General features: G+C 37.5%; 1 non-coding gene across 1 annotated transcript; it reads left to right on the forward strand.

The window, feature by feature from the left end:
* The first annotated feature begins 10335 nt into the window (after nt 1–10335).
* Nucleotides 10336–10410, forward strand: ACRALDRAFT_t238. Its single transcript has one exon. It is a non-coding gene; the product is annotated as a tRNA-OTHER (tRNA).
* The last annotated feature ends 7963 nt before the right edge of the window (nt 10411–18373 follow it).

The raw sequence follows: 18373 nt of genomic DNA on the forward strand, positions 1-18373 counted from the left end.
GCCGAACTCGGTAAAGACTATCTAAGTTTTCCTGGGTTTTACTAGGTTCTATTAGCATTTTATTAAGAACTACTAACTACTTAAAGCTTACGGCGCCGCTCTTAGACTTAACGAAAAAGTGTAGAGTAAAGGGGGTGTTTATATTATCTATAAAGGAGAAGGAGGCTTTTAATAAGTTATATTAGAAGTTTTAGGAGGCTCCGGTTCTATAGTATTTTAGTCCTAAGTTACTTATCCGACTAAAGCCGGACGCTTTAGGGTTTATATTAGGGGCGGTGACTAGTTAGTATATAGATCCGGTATTATAATACCCTATCGCGTTCTTTTCGAGGAAGCTTAAGGGTATAGAGTTAAACTATTCGACTCTAGACACGGAGTTAATAGCTATTATCAAGGTATTCCATTATTAAAGACACTACCTAGCCTATAACCAGACCCTAGTAGAAGTTCTAATAGACCACCTTAATTATGGGTACCTAATAGATAAGCGAAAGATTAAGCCGTAGTATACGCGATAGCTAAAGGAGCTATTAATATTCGACTTCGAGATTAAGCACTGGCTAGGAGCTTAGATTCCAGCTACTAGTCTATCGCGGAAGCTATAGTATATTTCTAATTAGGCGGACCTAGACACGGAGCGTTGGAAGCCTATTAAGAAGTTTACCTATAAGTTCGTCTTAAGAGTAATAAAGAAAGCGGGCGGAGCACCTAGGGTTTCCGAGGACTTATTACTAAGTTTAAAGGAAGAGGTAGCTAATACCTAAAAGGATAATCCCTTTTATATTTCTTTATCTAGGAAGGACCGGTTATCCGACCCGTGGTTAAGGGATAAGGAGGGCCTAATCCTTTTTAAAGGACGCTTCTTTATCCCGAATATATAGGGGTTAAGGAAGAAGATCCTATAGCCCTTCTACGATAAACCTACCGCTAAATATTATAGTTCCGGCAGAACGATTAGAAGGATTTTGGACTTATTTTATTAGGAGTATATATCCCGGGACGTAAAGAAGTTCGTACCTATATATAGGGTTTATTAAAGGATTAAGGGGAGGTAGTATAAGCCTTATAGCCTATTAGCTAGCCTTTTACTTCCGTTTTATCTATTCTAAGAGATCTTAATTAATTTTATTACGGGTCTTCCTTTTATTAACTAGGGCGGGAAAAAAAAGGATACGATCCTTATAATAGTTTACTATTATGTAAAGTATTCTCTCTATATCCCTTATAGTAATACACTAACCGCTAAAGGTTTAGTCGATATTCTATAATTAAGAGTCTTTAGCGTTTACGGGTTACTAGACGGTATTATTTCGGATCGGGGTTCTTTATTTATAAATACGTTTTAAAGGACCCTATATAGTCTTTTAGGTATACACTATAGGATATCCACCATATTCTATCACTAAACTAACGGATAAACTAAGCGTTAGAATCAGAGTATTAAGTATTACCTTCGTAGCTATTACTCGCGGGAGTAGACCGACTAGGTAAATAAGCTATCCTTTATATAGTTTACTTATAACACCGCGTAATACTCGGTAATTAAGCAGACGCCTTTTATAGCGTGAATAGGCTATAACCCTTATAGCCCTAATAATATCCGGTTACCTAAGTCGTTAAACGTTAGGACGGTATCCGCTCAATAACGGGTAAAGCACCTAATCGCTAATTGTTAAGTAATAAAAACTTTTATCCGGAAGGTTTAAGAGTCTTATAAGAGGTTTTATAATACTAGGCGGACTTAATAGCGGTTTAAGGTAAGGGACTATATCCTGGTCTCCTTAAGGAATATTAAATAAAAACGGCTTAGTAAGAAACTCTTAGATAAATACCTAGGGCTATACCGTATTGCCTTAGTTATTAGATATTATAGTCTCGCCTATAAGCTAGATATCCCGTAGTTAATACAGATTTATAATATTTTCCTAGTCTTTTTATTAGAACCCTAGCGGTCTCGTGATAGTTAGGCCCCCGAGCTGATAAAGGTGGATATAGAGCTATAGGAGTCGGAGGAGTATAAGATAAAAGAGATTTTAGCTTATCGGTTTAGCGGGAAGAGGAGGCAGTATTTAGTTAAGTGGGCGGATTATAGATATCAGGATAATACCTAGGAACTAAGGCGTTATAGTCCAGAGGGGCCTTTTTAGGAATATTACGATTAGTAAAAGCAGAGGGCTCGAAAAGTGCAGAAACTATTATAACCTTATAGGGTCCTTTATTATGATTATTAATTTATTATATTATAACCCCGGAGGGTCTTATCACTATGTTTATCTTTACCGATTTATTATATTATATCCTAAACGCTAAAAGAAAATGAAAAATAGTAGTGGTTATACTATATATATATAGTGCCCGCCTAGGTTAGATTATTAGATCCACTTTTTTCTATATACCTATAGACTATTAAAATACTTTTTATCGTTATTATTATCGTTATTATCCTCTATACTATCACCGACCTTTAGTAGGTCCCGAATTTAATAAAGGGCTTTTATTTATTTACGGGCCTCTTAAGCCTAAATATTATACTAAAAGATTCAAGCCTCCGCGACTACGTTAGCCCGATAACGCTTATACCGAGCCGTATTAAAGTGTCGGGAGTTATAGTGCTAATTATTATTATTATTATTATTATTCTCTTACTCCGCTATCCTAGCTAACTAATCTAGGAGCCTAGCTTGGGCTATGCGGTCCTTCTTAGTTGGTTATAGGGGGGAAAAACCCGTTCGGGTAGAAAAACCTCTATACTCTCCTTGTTAGGATCGGTGCCGCGTCGGGGCCTTAACGGTCCTGGTGGTGACTAAATACGTATCTGGATTATACCTCTAGTCTAGTGGCTAATAGGAAGGTAATAGGCTAGGGGATTCGGGTTAGCCTAGGATACGGTATACTATACAGGGGGCCGAAAGAGGTCCGTGGCGGTCCCGCGCTCTAGGAATCCTCCCTGTATCGGGGTGGCCGGTTTATTTACGCCTTCCTTTTAGGCGGGGTTTAGCAGGGGCTCCTGCCTTTATTATTATATATACCTACCGAATTTAGTAGTCACCTATAGTTATAGCTAGGTTAATAGAAAATCGTAAGGGCCTCCGCCCTTTTTTTTATTTTTCCTTTTTTTAACCCTTTATCGTAATATCGTAGGTTTCCCTTTAAGCCGCCTGCCCCCCTACTCCTACCTCTATTCCCGGCTCTATACCATAGTTACTAATAAAGCGTTAGATAGTTTATAGATAGACCGGGTCTTTTATTTACTATTATCTTATAGTGCCGTTAATTTATAAGTGGTAGCGCGGTAATACGGGCGGGAAGTCGGCGGTCTTAGGCGGGCTAATAGGATAGGCTATAGTTAATTAAAAATAACTATTAAATAATTAATAACCCGGAGTTATTAATATAAGTTTAATAGGGTGCCGCGGGGGGGCGTATTAGTTCTAAGCTTAGTATTAATAGCCTCCTAGATACCGCCTAAGACGAGATAGCCTAAGAAGAAGGGTAACTCTTGTTATTACGAGGCTAGAGCTACACGAGTATTACTATAGGTTTTCCTGGAGGTGCCCTTAGGGTGCCGGAGTAGTATCGCTAAGAGGCCGTCTCTGACTTTAAGTAGATATCTTAGATATACTAAACGCCTCGGGGGCGATAAGCCCGAGGATATAGAAGTATATATTAACACTACTAGGAAGGGAGCGGTATACTATTAGTATACTAATAGTCGTTAGACTTATAAGGATATAAGTCGGTTTTATAGTAGTATCTTAGTAGCGTTAGTACGGTAATAGCAGGAGTCTAATAATCGGTATAGGTTCCGGCTATAGCCCTAAAGTATTAATAGCGTGTCCTTAAACGCTATTAGGAGCTTATAACTATTATCGCCGGAGGTAAAGATAAAGCTATTATAAGTCGTGTCCCTAGGGGTGCCGTAGCTATACCGCGCTAACTTTATATAGGCTTAGGGTCGGCTTATAGCGGCGGTGGTATCCTTTAAGCGCGCCGCTAGGTATACTCGCCCCGCCGGCCGCCGCCGCGGTAATAACGCTATACTAGCTAGCCTAGAGCGCTAATTAAATCGGCTAAAGGGAATAATCGCTATTTTATTAGAGGTGGCCGTATATATCTTTATAGTCCCTTTATAGTAGAGTAAAGCTAATATCACGGGATAGGGTTATAAGTATAACGCTAATAGCGTTAATACTACTAAGAGTAAGGATAAGAAGGGAGGCGCTAAGACTAAGGCTAAGTAAAGGGCAGGTACTATTATAATATAACCCTTTAGTGCCGCCGGGGGGGTCCTGGCTTATAAGACCCTTAAAGTAAATATAAATATCTAGATTAGGTATTATCTTTATTCTGTATAGTCTATACCGGAGCGGTCCTATTACGGGGTCTCTGCTATATAGTTCCTTATAATTTCTAGGGTAAAGCGGAAGTCGCTTAGGCGACTAAGATATAGGAACTATTTCGCGATTATCCTTATTTCCTTAGGGTGGTTTAGGGCGTTAAAAAGGTCTCCCCTAGTTAAGATCGGTCTCCTTATAGCGCTATAAAGGTCTTTTCGTGACTCCGGAGTAGTGTTTTAATACTAAAAGATAATATATTCGGCTATTTCCGCCCCTTTATTACTATAAGGGCACCGGGCGGTAATAAAGCCAGGAACCCTTACTCTAAAAAGGAAGGCCCTAAGACCTAGCTTCTCGGAGCGGATCTAAGTAAGGACGGAGCTTTACGGCTTTAGGAGGCCTTTATATCTTTAAAGGTCTTTTTTTTAGGGGTTCCGGTTCGGTACCGCTATAGCGTAGGTCGGGTTCCGAGTAGACCCTAAGTCCTTTTATCTCTCCTTTTATTCTTTTTTAAGGGCGGTATCCGGGTTACTATTATTTAGCTATTATTAGGTAATAAAGGATTAAACGGGCTAGGCGAGTGCTTACTAGGCGATATAGCGGCGCCTTAATACCGTTAATACCTTTACGGCGGCCTAGGTACTAGCTAAGATAAGTCCCTTAGCTCCGGTATTTTAGTAATTAAGAGCTCTTTTAGCTATAAGACGGGTAAGGTATAGGTTAAGGGGGGGGATATACGTCTTTTTTTTCTAGAATCCGGATCGGCGTGGCCTTATAGGCACCGGTAATAGTCCTAAGGCACTTATTCTAGGCTAAGCTTAGAGCCGTAATAAGACTATAGCGGGGCCTATCGGTGATTCTATAGAAGGTAGGGGCGTAATAGGAGATAGCTAGACGGATTATAGCGGTATAAAGGCGCTAGGCGTTAACGAAGCTATAGGCCTAGGCTACCACGGTAAGCCGGGTTAGGGTATAGTTTTATATCGTTAGTTTACTCTGGATCTCTTTCCGATACCGCGAGAAGTTTAGTTTCCAGTCTAGCTATACTCTAAGGAACCTGGTTTCTATTAAGGGTAGTACCGGTATAGTGCTAAGGTAAAGAGGCGATAAGGGCGGGGAGCGGGATTTCGTGAAGGGTATAAATATATATTTTAAGGGCTTAAATTAAAGGCCGCTCGCTTAGGACCAGTCCTTATATATCTATTAAGCGGAGGCGAGACGGTACCGCGTCTAAGCTTTTATACGGCTAAAGGCGATAATATTTATATTATTAGTAAAGCCGATAATAGTAGTTTTTATCGCGTATTTAAGTTCCTTATATAGGGTAGAAATATATAGAATAAAAAGAATTAGGGAGACCGGGGACCCCTATAATATACCGGCGTGGAGGGGCCGCGGGGTTACCGTCTAGCCGTTAAAAAGGAGGTAGACTATCCGGTCTTAAAGAAAACTGCCGGTTAGTTAAACGGCCTACTCTAGAAATCCTTTATATTAAAGGGACTTAAGGAGTCTAGTATAGGGGATAGTATCGAAGGCCCCGCGTATATCTAGCTAGAGTATCGCGGGGGCGCCGCCTAGGGCCTAGGCGGCTTTAACGGCCTTTATCGCGCGCTATACAGCCGTCTTTATACTATATCCAGGTCTATTTCCTATTTAGCTATTAAGGAGTAGTTAATATTCCTCCGTAACGGCCGTAAAGCGGTCTGCTATAATACCCTTAAATAGATTTCCGATTATATTAAGGAGGGAGATTGGTTTTTATCCTTTAGCTATCTTATAGTCGCTTTATAATCGGCCCTTTTTTCGGATAATTATAACGGTAGCGATACGGTAAGAGCGCGGGAAGTAGCTTAGGGATAGGTAGGCTAAAAGGATCGTGGCTAGGATCTAGTATAGAGCTAGGCCGTAGGCCTTTAGGAGGCCGGCTAGGAAGCCGTCCGGGCTAGGGGCGGCCTAGGGCTTAGTCCGGCGAAGGCGGCTCTGGATATCCGCCGCGGAGACGCTTTAGTCTATATCCCACCTAGAGGGGTACTCCTGTCCTAGGGGTCTAGGATCCGAGTCCCCGGGTAGGGGGAAGAACTTTACGTATAGAATATCTGCTTTCTTATTATACAAGGTCGCTAGGTCGCCTCTATCGCGGTATAGCAGGGGTATAGTGGGGGGTCCGGGTGGCTAGTGCCCTTTAGTTCGGGCCTATCTTTATATAGTGCTGATTATTAGCGAGGGCGCGGCCTAGCTCCCCCTAAAGCTTATAGGCGGCACGCTATTATAAAGAAGTTAGTATAAGGACGCTAAAAAAATAAGGGGGGATAACTTATAAGTTTCTTATTAGTAAAACCTCTATTTTCTATAGCTTTAATAAGCGCGTCTTGTATATCGACGGTAGCACGGGTAGTAGGAAGGTTTATCTATGATTTAATTAGTATCCCGGGGCGGTCTATATCGGATAGGGAGTATAACTATACCTCCTTGCACTATTTATTATTCCAATCCTCCTAATAGTAGTAGTATTTAAACGATTATCGGCCCGAGTTAAGATATAAATAAAAGATAATAGGACCTTAACTATCTAAGATAATATTTAGGAATCCAGAGTAGCACCGCTAATAAGGCGGATTACGGAGGTTACCCCCTATAATTACTTCCTATACCAGGTAAAGGCCCGAGGGGTTATTATTATTAGGAGGCGTAGCGTTACTATCGCCCCTGTTAGCCCCCGGACCTTTATCGGTAATATTATTATCACCGAAGATATTATTACCTAGGGAGCTCTTACCTCCGCTAGGGATAAGGTTCTTATCCTCGCTCTTATTACTACTAATATAGAGGATACTATCGGCGCTACCCGATATAGTTATATCCTTATTATAGTTAACGATACTATCGTCGATATCGTTATTATTATTATCGTAGTCTACTAGGGCTAGAGTTAGAGTCCTTTAGTTACCGGCGCACTAGCTACCGGGCGAACTATTATCCGACCTAAATACTAGGAATATACGAATAAGAACCTTACTAACCTAGTGGTCAGGAACTATAAAGGTCTCCTTATCGGGGAGGGCTAGGCCCCTCGCTTTAGTAGGAGTTATAAGCGACCCCGTACTAAGTACGGCTAACCCCTTTGTTTTAACGGGTATCTAGGATACTATACCGGGTATAGCGAACCCTTTATTACTTAGGCGCGCTTTAGTAGGAGTTATAAATGACTCCATACTAGGTACGGCCGGCCCCTTTACTTTAACGGGCGTCTTAGACGCTATACCGGGTATAGTTTACCCGTTAGTATTATTACCTTTCTTAGTGGTCTTTTTAATAGTACTACCCTTAATAATAGGGGTCTTATTAATAGCGGTGTTAAGGCTACCGCCGGCCTTCTTACCGTTCTTTATAGGAGTAACAGACCTCTTAGCGGGGGAATTACTAGCGGACTTAAGTTAATAAGCTAACTTATTAGCCGTATATAACTAACGTTTCTAGGGAGCTATAGAGCTAGAATATAAGAGTTAGCCGGGCCTTAGGGACGTATACACGATAATCACTTATATTATTATTTTATACGGGATTAAGGTATATTATTAATAGGAATTATCGTTATTTATATAAGAGGTGATTATAATAAGCTACTTTAGATATTAGATTAATAGAACTAACGAACCGCCGGGGACCTCGTGTAACGCGATAGAAAGGCCCTGAGAGAACTCGAGACAAACCACTAAGATAAGGCCTTACGAGTAGCCGAGATACGATAATAAGGATTAACTTATAGATAAGACTTTAGAATAAGGCTATTATAATAATTACTTAAATAGGTAAAAATGAGAAAAGGGAAAATAATAATAAGCTAAGAGGACTGAATAGGATATATTCTATAATAGTTACCGGACCTCGAGTAGAGCCTACGTGGTTACTCCTGCCTACTCTATAATCTAGGTATACCTGCTATATTAGAAGCGTACCTATAGTTTATTATTTAGATAATAATAAAGCGTCGCGTAAACTCCTTTAAGTCTATAGGCTTTATGTTTAGCTAGGTAATACGATTATTCACGGATTATTCACGAGGGCTTTAACGATAGCTTAAAGGTGGAGCGTTAAAGGATCTACGCAGCTTTATTTAAGCTTTATTATAATAGCTTAGAGGCTTAGGGGAGGTTAATCTTTATATTTATATTTAGCTTTAGCTTAGATAAGTTATTTATAAAAGGCCTTATAGAAGGGTAGCTATAGCCTAGTTACGAATAATAGCTCGCGAGCTAGAAGCCTAGTATAGGCTGACTTAAGCTATTCGTGGCCGGGTGCCGTCCCGGGCTAAGTCGGCTCTTCTAAGAGACGTGTCCGGAGAATAGGAGTTAGACGGGAAAGGGTCCTTACGAGGGTACCCGGTTAACTATATCGCTCCTAGGGGCATAAGTATTAGAAGAGGGGGTGTAATATCACGGGTATAATTTATCGAAGTCAGGGATAGCCTAAATAAAAGGAAATAATATATCTTAATAGCCACGAAAGGGATTAAAAGGGATTATAGCACTTAGAGACGGACGGTCGAGTCGGCTCTAGGACTAGTATTATCCGGGCCGACCTAGTATAGTATAATAGGGAGGACTACCGACGGATAGATTAAGGTCCTTAAGATATCTTTGAGGAGATTCCCCGAGGTTCTCGGGGAGGGAGCTTTAGTTATCTATAAAAGGGAAGGGTAAAGCTAAACTCTTAACTTAAAGGTTTAGCGAACAATTTAACTCTTAATTTAACCTATTAGCTTATATTGCCTCTTTAATTATCTTGTAATGTCTCGTCACTCTTTACACGAAAACCCCTAATACCTATTAATCTATGTTATAACTCCTGAATATCCCGAAGACGATATAGTATTTAAGCGACTAATGGCTCTAGGACCTTAATAGCAACCGCCTCCTACGCAGAGCACTAAAAGAATTACATTATAAATTATATTATATATAATATAATTTATAATGTAATTTTATAATATAAGGGGAAAAATAACACTTTTTTAGTATAGTTTTTCTATATATTAAACGATATACACGAGTTAAATTAGTATATCTTCTATATTCCAAATAGGCTATAATATACTATATGTATTTATAATTAGATATATATATATAAGGATACTTTTAATAGTATATATCCTATATAATATAGCTTAAGATACTCCTATAACTAGCTATTCTTATACGATATACTATAAACACTTAATATAAAGCTATAATATTAGCCGACATATCTCGTAATATAAGTTGTACTAATCAGAATGGCTTAATCATAGCAGGCTATAGTATATATTCTAGGGAACTAAATTTCATTAATAGTTTCCTAATTTAAATAAACTATCTAAATGCATAAATATATAATAGTAATCTTATTATAAGAGATAAGATAGTTATGAAACCTATGAATCTAGTTAATAGGCTATAGCCTAAGTCTAGTTTATATACCTACTTATTTTATTAAATAAAGACTTATAGATTCTTAAACTTATTATAATAAAGGGAAAGTCTATAGAATTTAGTAATAGAGAAGATGTTATAGAAAAGGCTTAATAGGTTAGAATCGCAGAGTAGTCGTTATATTATTATTAACTAAGCGCTGACTTTTAAATAAGACTTTAACTTAAGCCATTAAACTATATCTCTTAATACCTATAATAATAGGTTCGGATTAGTAGTCTATACCTGGCTATCCGTCTAATTATATACCGACGGCTCTGCGATCGTCTTATTACACTTATGTATATAGAAAGACGTATATCTAGTATTATAATAGTTGCCTTTATTCTAGGACTATTATAGAGTAGCTTCCTTTTATAAATAGCTATTACTATATATAGATATTATTTAATTTATAGAATTATAATATACTTTCCGGAATTAAAACTATTAGTCTTAAAGCCTATAGTATAACTTAATGATTTTAAAATAATGATTTATATAGCATAGCTTTAGAATTAGTTTTATTACTGTTTTTTATTTAATACTATGCCTTTATAGTATAGTGGTGGTATACCTGGTATATAGTCGAGGTGACTAGGTCGGTTCGAATCCGGCTAGAGGCGCACGCAAAAAAGGAACTCCTTTTCTTTTTTTACGCTACTCGGAACCTATTCTTAGGAGCCCTTATCTGCCTTAGTATATAGATAAGAGTTAAATAGGGGGCCCGTTAGACCCACCTTCCGCCCGGCTTTGCTAGTCGATAATAGGTGCTACGGGGGAGTTAGTCGCCTACTGTTAGAAAAAACAAGAAGACGGTACCGCGTTATCCCTAAGCGTATAAGTACAATACGCGGCGTTACTTCCACGATACGGAGGCAGCCTTTTACGCTATTATATAAGCGTTTATAAAAGGCATATAGCGTATAGTGGCCCTACTATAGCTATAAAAAGAGCAGGGAAGCTTAGGAGCTTTTCACCCTAGGAAGCGTATATACTAGCCCGTAATAGGCCCGTAGGGGCTAGCTTTAGGGTATATAAGGCGTATAAAAACCTAAAAGAGGATAATTACGCGCGCGCCGTTAATCGTAGTATATAGTCAGCTTTAAATCCGCTATAGATAACGTTATAGGCTTCCTAGTATAAAGGCTGCGAGGTTTATACTAGTAGATAAGTTAGTACCGGGGCCGCCACGGCCCCGTATAAGGCACTAATCCTTAAAACAGGGGAGTATAGGGGTTTTTATTTAAGTCTTGTACTAGTTCCCTAAGTCTTATACTACGGTTTTCCCTCATATAGGCATTAGAGAAGGACCGTATAGTCAGAAATTCTGGCTCCTAGATACTAAAAAGGATAGCAGAGTAAGAGAAATAAAGAAATAAGTAAATATTTAATACTATGTCTTTTCCCTGGCTTATATAATATCCACTTAGCTATAATTCTAATAGTTCTATAATACGTATATTCACGTAGTATAATATTCTTTTATAATATTATATATCTATTCCTAAAATATTCTATATGCTGAGGCTATTAGGAGTTAAAAAAATAAGAATAAATAATATAGTTATAGATATAGGATAGCCTAATAAATTCAGCTTAAATGAAAAGTACGTCTAATATATATATTAGTTTTTATACTACCTTAACTTACTAAGACAAAAATATATAAAACGATATCTTATTCTTTTAGTCTGTATATTCATTTCTATTATAATATAGTACTTCTGTATGTAGTATACTTACCTCTTCTGAATAACGTAACACTGCCAGAGCTTAGATTGATTTCGTATATATATTCTTCTATAAATATATATTCAAATCATTAAGTTTATATCGCGCTTATTATATTATTAGTATATATATATAAGTATAACTAGTAGCATCTAGTATGTAGTCTTATTAGTACTACCCTAGTTAGAGTAACTAAGTTCCCTAGTATAATTAACTATGCCTTATAACCAATAATAGGTTTCTGTTACTAGCTAGCTATAGAGACCTTTACTATATAGTCTACCAAGGTTTAGGAAATATTATCTTAAATACTTAGACTATTAGTTTCTAAGTAGTAATAATATTTTTAATAGTGAGTCTATATACTTAGAAGTATAATAGCTTGGTAAATGCTTTTATATTTAAGATATTAAGTATTTACTATTTAATATTTAATATAATTATATTACTAGACTTAGTATATATACTACCTTATATATTTATACTTATACTTAATTATACTTATTACGCTAATCTCTAATAGGATAGCAATTATCCTCTCTAACCGATTCAGACGACGCTCTAAGCTCGCCAGAGTAGCGTTACTACAGCGGTGGCCGGCAGGGCGAGAACGGCTAACGGCACGCTCGAAGGATACTACCGCCGCCGTAAGCCGACCTCGGGCCTATTCTAAGTTAGCGCGGCATAGCCTCGGCACCCCTAGGGTTATAACTCATAATAGCACTATTACCTCCTCCTCCGATAGCCTCCACGAATTCCTGATAGTAGTTAAGGACACGCTATTATTATTTAAGGGCTATAGCCGGAACCTGCTCTAGTTATTAGAACTGTGCTACCCCCGCCACAGCACCAGTAAGATACCAGTATAAAACCGACTTATACCCTTATAAGTCCGACGACTATTAGCACACTAATAGTATACTACGCCCTTTCTAGTAGTGTTAATATAGGCTTCTATATCCTTAAGCTTTTCGCCCCTAAGGCGCTTAGTGTATCTAAAATAACTACTTAACGTTAAAAACGACCCCGGAGCGTTACTATTTCGGCACCCGTAGAACACCCCTAGGAACACCTATAGTAATACGCCCACGGCACTAGATTTATAGTATCAGGAGCCGCTCTTCTTTTTCTTATTTTTCTAAGGAGGTATCTTAGAGGTAGTTAGTATTAAACCCGGTCCCGATACGTGGCCCCTATAGCATCCCTTCACTTATATTAATAATATAAGGTCGTTAATCGCTTTATTAATAGTTATTTAGTTAACTATACCTTATCTTATTAGCCCGCCCTAGTACCACCGACTCCCTGTATACGCTGCCACTTATAGACTTTCTAGAATTATAACCGTTAATTAGCTATTATTAGTAGCGGCGGTATAGAGCCGGGAATAAACGCGGGAATAAAGGGGCGGCTTAAGGTAGGACCTATAAAAAGGTGAAAAGAGAGTTATAGGAGGAAAACCAGGAAGAAGGGCGGAGGCCCTTAAAACTTTTAATTAACCTCGCTATAGCTATAGAAGGCTGCCGAATACGGCAGGCATATATAATAAAGGCAGGTGCCCCTGCTAAACCCCCGCCTAATAGAAGGCGTAAATAAAGCCAGCCACCCCGATATAGGGAGGACTCCGGGACCGCGGAGCCGCCGCGGACCCTTTTCAGCCCCTTCTATAGGATACCGCCCCCTAGGCTAACCCGAAGCCCCTAGCCTGCTACCTTCCCGTTAGCTATTAGACTAAAGGTAAGATCCAGATACGTATTAAGTCACTACAGGGGCCACTATAGCCCCGACGCGGCACTAACCCTAATAAGGAGAGTAGTCAGTACTTGTCGATAGAAGGCGAATAGACATGGGTAAAAAGGGGCCAAAGACAAGAGGGGGAAAGTATAGGGGGTTTTTACCCAAGAGGGTTTTTCCCCCCTATAACTAACTAAGAAGGACCGTATAGCCTAAACAGGACTCCTAGGATAGTTAGGATAGCAGAGTAAGAGAATAATAATAATAATACTAATAATTATACTTATTCTATATATATACTCTATATTATAGTAATACCTGCTATTAATAACCAGTATATAGCTAGAGATAGACGAATCAGGAGTATAAAGATATATATATCCTTATACTAAGTTAGTTATATTAAATCAATAACGTAGCTATGCCTTAATTATGAATATATATAGTGAATAATATAAAGATATAGGATATAAGAAGAGATAAAAGTATATTATATAATATTATAATCTATAACGTAATAAGGAGAACATTGCGTAATAAAGAGCCTACTATATAATATAAAGAACACTTTACTAAGTTTACTATCTAATACGTAGCAGTTTACTGCTACTGCTTTAATATAGCTTTCTCTTTATCTCTTTTATATATATATATCTGCTATGCCTCCCTCTGTTTCTATCTGTCTTCGTTTCCTAGTTAGCTAGTATATTCTATAGTTGTTATTGAATACTATCGAATACCAATTGACTTAATTCACTCTAATTCTAATCACTTTAGTACCTATTATAATTCCGTTTTTAATCTACGGTTTTATGTTAAGCTTATAGATTATATCTTAACTCTAATATATTATACCGTAATTACAGAATCTAGCCTTTCCTTAGTCCTAGGCTTATATAATTCTATTTTGGTAGTCTCGAAGTAAAGTAACTCTAATAGTAACTTTTTATAAAATTATATAGAGTATGTTACTATAGTAAATTAGTTCTAATATATATACTATATAATAGGTAATTAAATTTTATTAAATTAGTTCTTTTCTATAGATACTATAAAACTACTATACGAAAGCTGGACTTTAGTTAAGTACTTATATCTAGGAGTTAACATTATAATACTAGTATTTTAATACTTGAAGATAGTGCAATATTAATCTTTAAAGGTATTAAAAAGATAACCCCCTAAACAGTAAGACTATAGTAAAGATATTAGTCCTATATTCTTATTAAGCTTATAATATCCCCTTAAAGTATATTAAATAGGATATATATTTATATATCAAGTGTTATAACCCTATACCTTTATTATATATATAGAAATATAAGGACTTATACTCTGCTATATAGTCTATAGTACTTGGTATAGGCCTAGGATAGTATATATAGTATTATATATACTATATATCATAAAATACCCTCTTAATCTATATATAAAACAGTGTAACTTTTCCCCTAACATTACAAAATTACATTACAAATTACATATAATATAATGTAATGTAATGGAATGTAATGTAATTTGTAATTTGTAATTTTTCTTTAATACTCTGCTCCCACGTAGCATATATAGCAGCTCTAAAGGCTACGCCTATAGGGCGTTATAGATAGTTAATTATTATATAATGGTTTATCTACGTCTATACGTTTTTGATTAGATTAAGGTTAGGCCTAGAAGGCGGCTATTCGGCCTAGTAGGTATTAGCGGTATTACTTTATCGCTCTCCAATCTTCCCTAGGGTATATCGTCATACATAGATAGAAGCACTATCTTACTAAAGGATCTAATGCGGTTCCTCTAGCTATAATCGATATAAAAGTAGAAGGATCTTTTAGTATATTAGGCTATAAGTAGTAGGCTATTATGACAGAAGAGAGGAAAATCAAACAAAAAGCTATTGAATTCGTAGAACCGTGGGATTACTGCTTGTTACGCATGTGTGTAAAGAACTGACTTCTGGGACTTCTTCTTGGATCCGGGGTGGCAAAAGACTCTGAAAGATTGAGTGGCGACTATTATGTTAACAGCCTATGCGACGGTTATCACGCTATATTATTAGCTTAAGTAATAACCGAGATATCGTATTTTCGATACTTACTGTATTTATAATATATATATTGTAAGTTAAGTGTATATATATATATATATATATATATATATATATATATATATATAATATGCAGTATTATAGTATAGGTTAAGCTAGTTATAAAGTAGGTATCTAGTTATATAGCTATAAATATATACTGTTTGTTTTAACTTAGGTATTATACTTATTATTAGTATACTTATTAGTTATTATATATATAATATTAATGCCCCCCGTAAGCTAACTCTTATATAATAAGTTTAGCTTAGTTAGGCTATAGTTATATTATAGCGCAGTAATACTATTCTAGCTAAGACTAGAATATATAGAGAAAAGATTATAAGAAACCTCTTGTTTTTAATTCAAGCGAAAATTCATAAAACCCTTATTATTATTATATTATAGTTATTTTAAAGGAGAATTTAGAAAACCTTTAATATCTAGGAAACCCGAAGGTAAAAAACTATAACAAGATAATCGCAGACCCACCAGTATATAGTCGGACTGATAGCCGTGCACGGACCACAGGTTCGAACCTATCTTCTACGCACGTTAAGGGACATAGTTTAATCCCTTAAGTTAAAGTCTTCGTTTAAGGTCAGCGCTTAGTTAACGAATATACTATAATCACTCTAAAATATTAAGCTATTAAGCCTTATCTATAATATCGTTTGCTTAAATAAAGTCTACGGCCTTTCCTTTTGTTACAATTCTTTAACTTCTATACCTTTAAGGTAGTTAGGCCGATGATGTTACCAAGACGGACTCGAGGAACGAGCGTCCCCCCGGGGGGAGCTAGTAAAGCGGACGCCGAGTAGGCGCCCGCTATACCTAAACTAATAACGATAGTGGCTAAGCAGGAACTATTAGATAAAAATAAGGGGTTAACAGATACGCCGGTTACGCTAAGTCCTAAAGATAGTGGTTTATAGGTCGATCGGCGATCCGTTACCGGCCCCTTAACGTTAACGTAAAAGGCGTTAATCATAATATTTTCGTAGTATCTCTAATAATAGAGCGAAATTAATCGCGTAATTATAATAAAGCTCGCTGGACGACTAGCGCCGCGGCGCGATTATAAAAACCGCCGGTATATAATTATAAGCTAATTAAAGACTTATCCACGGTTATTGAAATCGATGATTAGTTAGTAGCGATTAAGGCTAGGAATTAGTTTAGATATAGTACCCTAGTATTATAGCAGATCGAATAGGCTCTAATAAAGCTTGAATATACCTTCTAGACGTCCTAGAGGCACTATACCAGGAAGATTACTAACCCGAATTAGAATAACTTTACGGTATTTATTTAATAAGAGTATCTATCTCGGGATATATAGCGGTATTACTATTATAAGGAACTTCGTAAGCTACGAATAACCGGTAATATAACGCTAATAAAACTATTCGAACGGTAGGATAACCTATACCGGCTATTAAGCCGGGAGATAAGCGGAAGCAAAGAGCATGCCTACGACTCTTTTAGCTAGCTATCTCTATATATTAAGGATAAGATATAAGAGCAGAAAACCAAATTAGATAAGGCCGTAAGGCTAGCTTAAGAGGCGTAGGTATTCTAGGATACGAGTCTTATTAAGAAGGCGAGTAGTAAGTGATTGGATACCGGTTATAAAAGGCCCGTATCGAACTTCTAGCGTTTAAACGGTCGCTTAAGTCGGGGGAGCACTCTAGCGACGGGTTAGTATACGTCCGTAAAACTAAGTAAAGCCATAGACTTAAAGGGGGCGCCCTTAACGGGTTAAAAGGCGTCGGGCTCGGGCCTAGAGCCTTTATAAGCATAGCCTAGGATACACGCCTTTATAGGCGGGTACTATAACTACGGTAAAAAACGCCACCCTTCTAAGGACTATTATAGTAATAAGGAATAGCGGATAATACCTAATAATAGGATACTAAAGAGTCGCGCCCGTGTTAGTAATATACACGCTATATATAATAATCTTAATAATAATATTCGGGTCAGGGAACTCTATTCGTCGGGAAACGAGTCAGTATAGGTAATAAGGGGGCTAAACCTATACCCGATAACTAGCTTGCGATCGCCGTAAATAAGGTAGCGAGATCGATAATAATAATAATCCGCTATAGGGAGGAGATTAAGTTTAGCGTGGATTTAGATACCTATACGTAAAAAGATATTATTAGCCTGGCGTTAATAGAAGGCCTAGGGTTAAAACCGGTCCTAGAGGTCGAGACTCTAGAGATTAAAGGCTTTAACGGTAGCCCGGCAAGGGTCCGCGGAGTATACAGCTTAGCTTTCTATTTACTAAACGCAGAAAGACCGCTATACCTATTAAAAAGGGTCTTCTTCTATATAGATCGGCCTAAGGGTATCGGATAATTATTACTCTTAAACGATAATATAGATTAAAAAAGTATTATAATTAATAAGCCTCGCTAAATATTCGTCTACGGGCCGATCTTAATCATAGATCCCGAGCTATAGGCTCGCGAGGTCGTCGAGAAGTAAACGAAGGCGTATATTATATATATCGCTGTTATTACTATTATTATACCAGGGACGCCGGATATAACTATTCCGTCTATAAATAATAATAAGGTGATATACAGACTAATCGTTAAGCTATCGCCGGAAATCAGTGATTACCAGGACGTGTTTTCGGAATAGGCCGCGGAGCAGCCCTTATTAAAGGACACCGAATACACGATTAACTTACAAGATAGGAAGAAACCGCTATTAAGGCCCTTATATCCCTTATCTCGGGCCTACCTAAAGGAGTTAAAAAGGTATATCGCTAAAGAGATATAAGCGGCCGTATCTAATAGTTAATAAGCCCCGTAGACTTACCGGTGCTATTCGTGCCTAAGAAGTATAGCAGATTACGACTCTATATCGATTATCGAGGGTTAAACGCTATAACGATTAAGAATAAGTACCCTCTACCCCTAGTTGGCGAGCTATTAAATAGGCTCGCCGGGGCGAAATAGCTTTCGAAGGTGGATATCCGAGATATCTACTATAGGATCCGGATTAAGAAAAAGGACCGCTAGAAG

This window comes from Sodiomyces alcalophilus (genome assembly GCF_042370955.1).
Source record: "Sodiomyces alcalophilus JCM 7366 unplaced genomic scaffold ACRALscaffold_7, whole genome shotgun sequence".
Lineage (NCBI taxonomy): Eukaryota > Fungi > Ascomycota > Sordariomycetes > Glomerellales > Plectosphaerellaceae > Sodiomyces > Sodiomyces alcalophilus.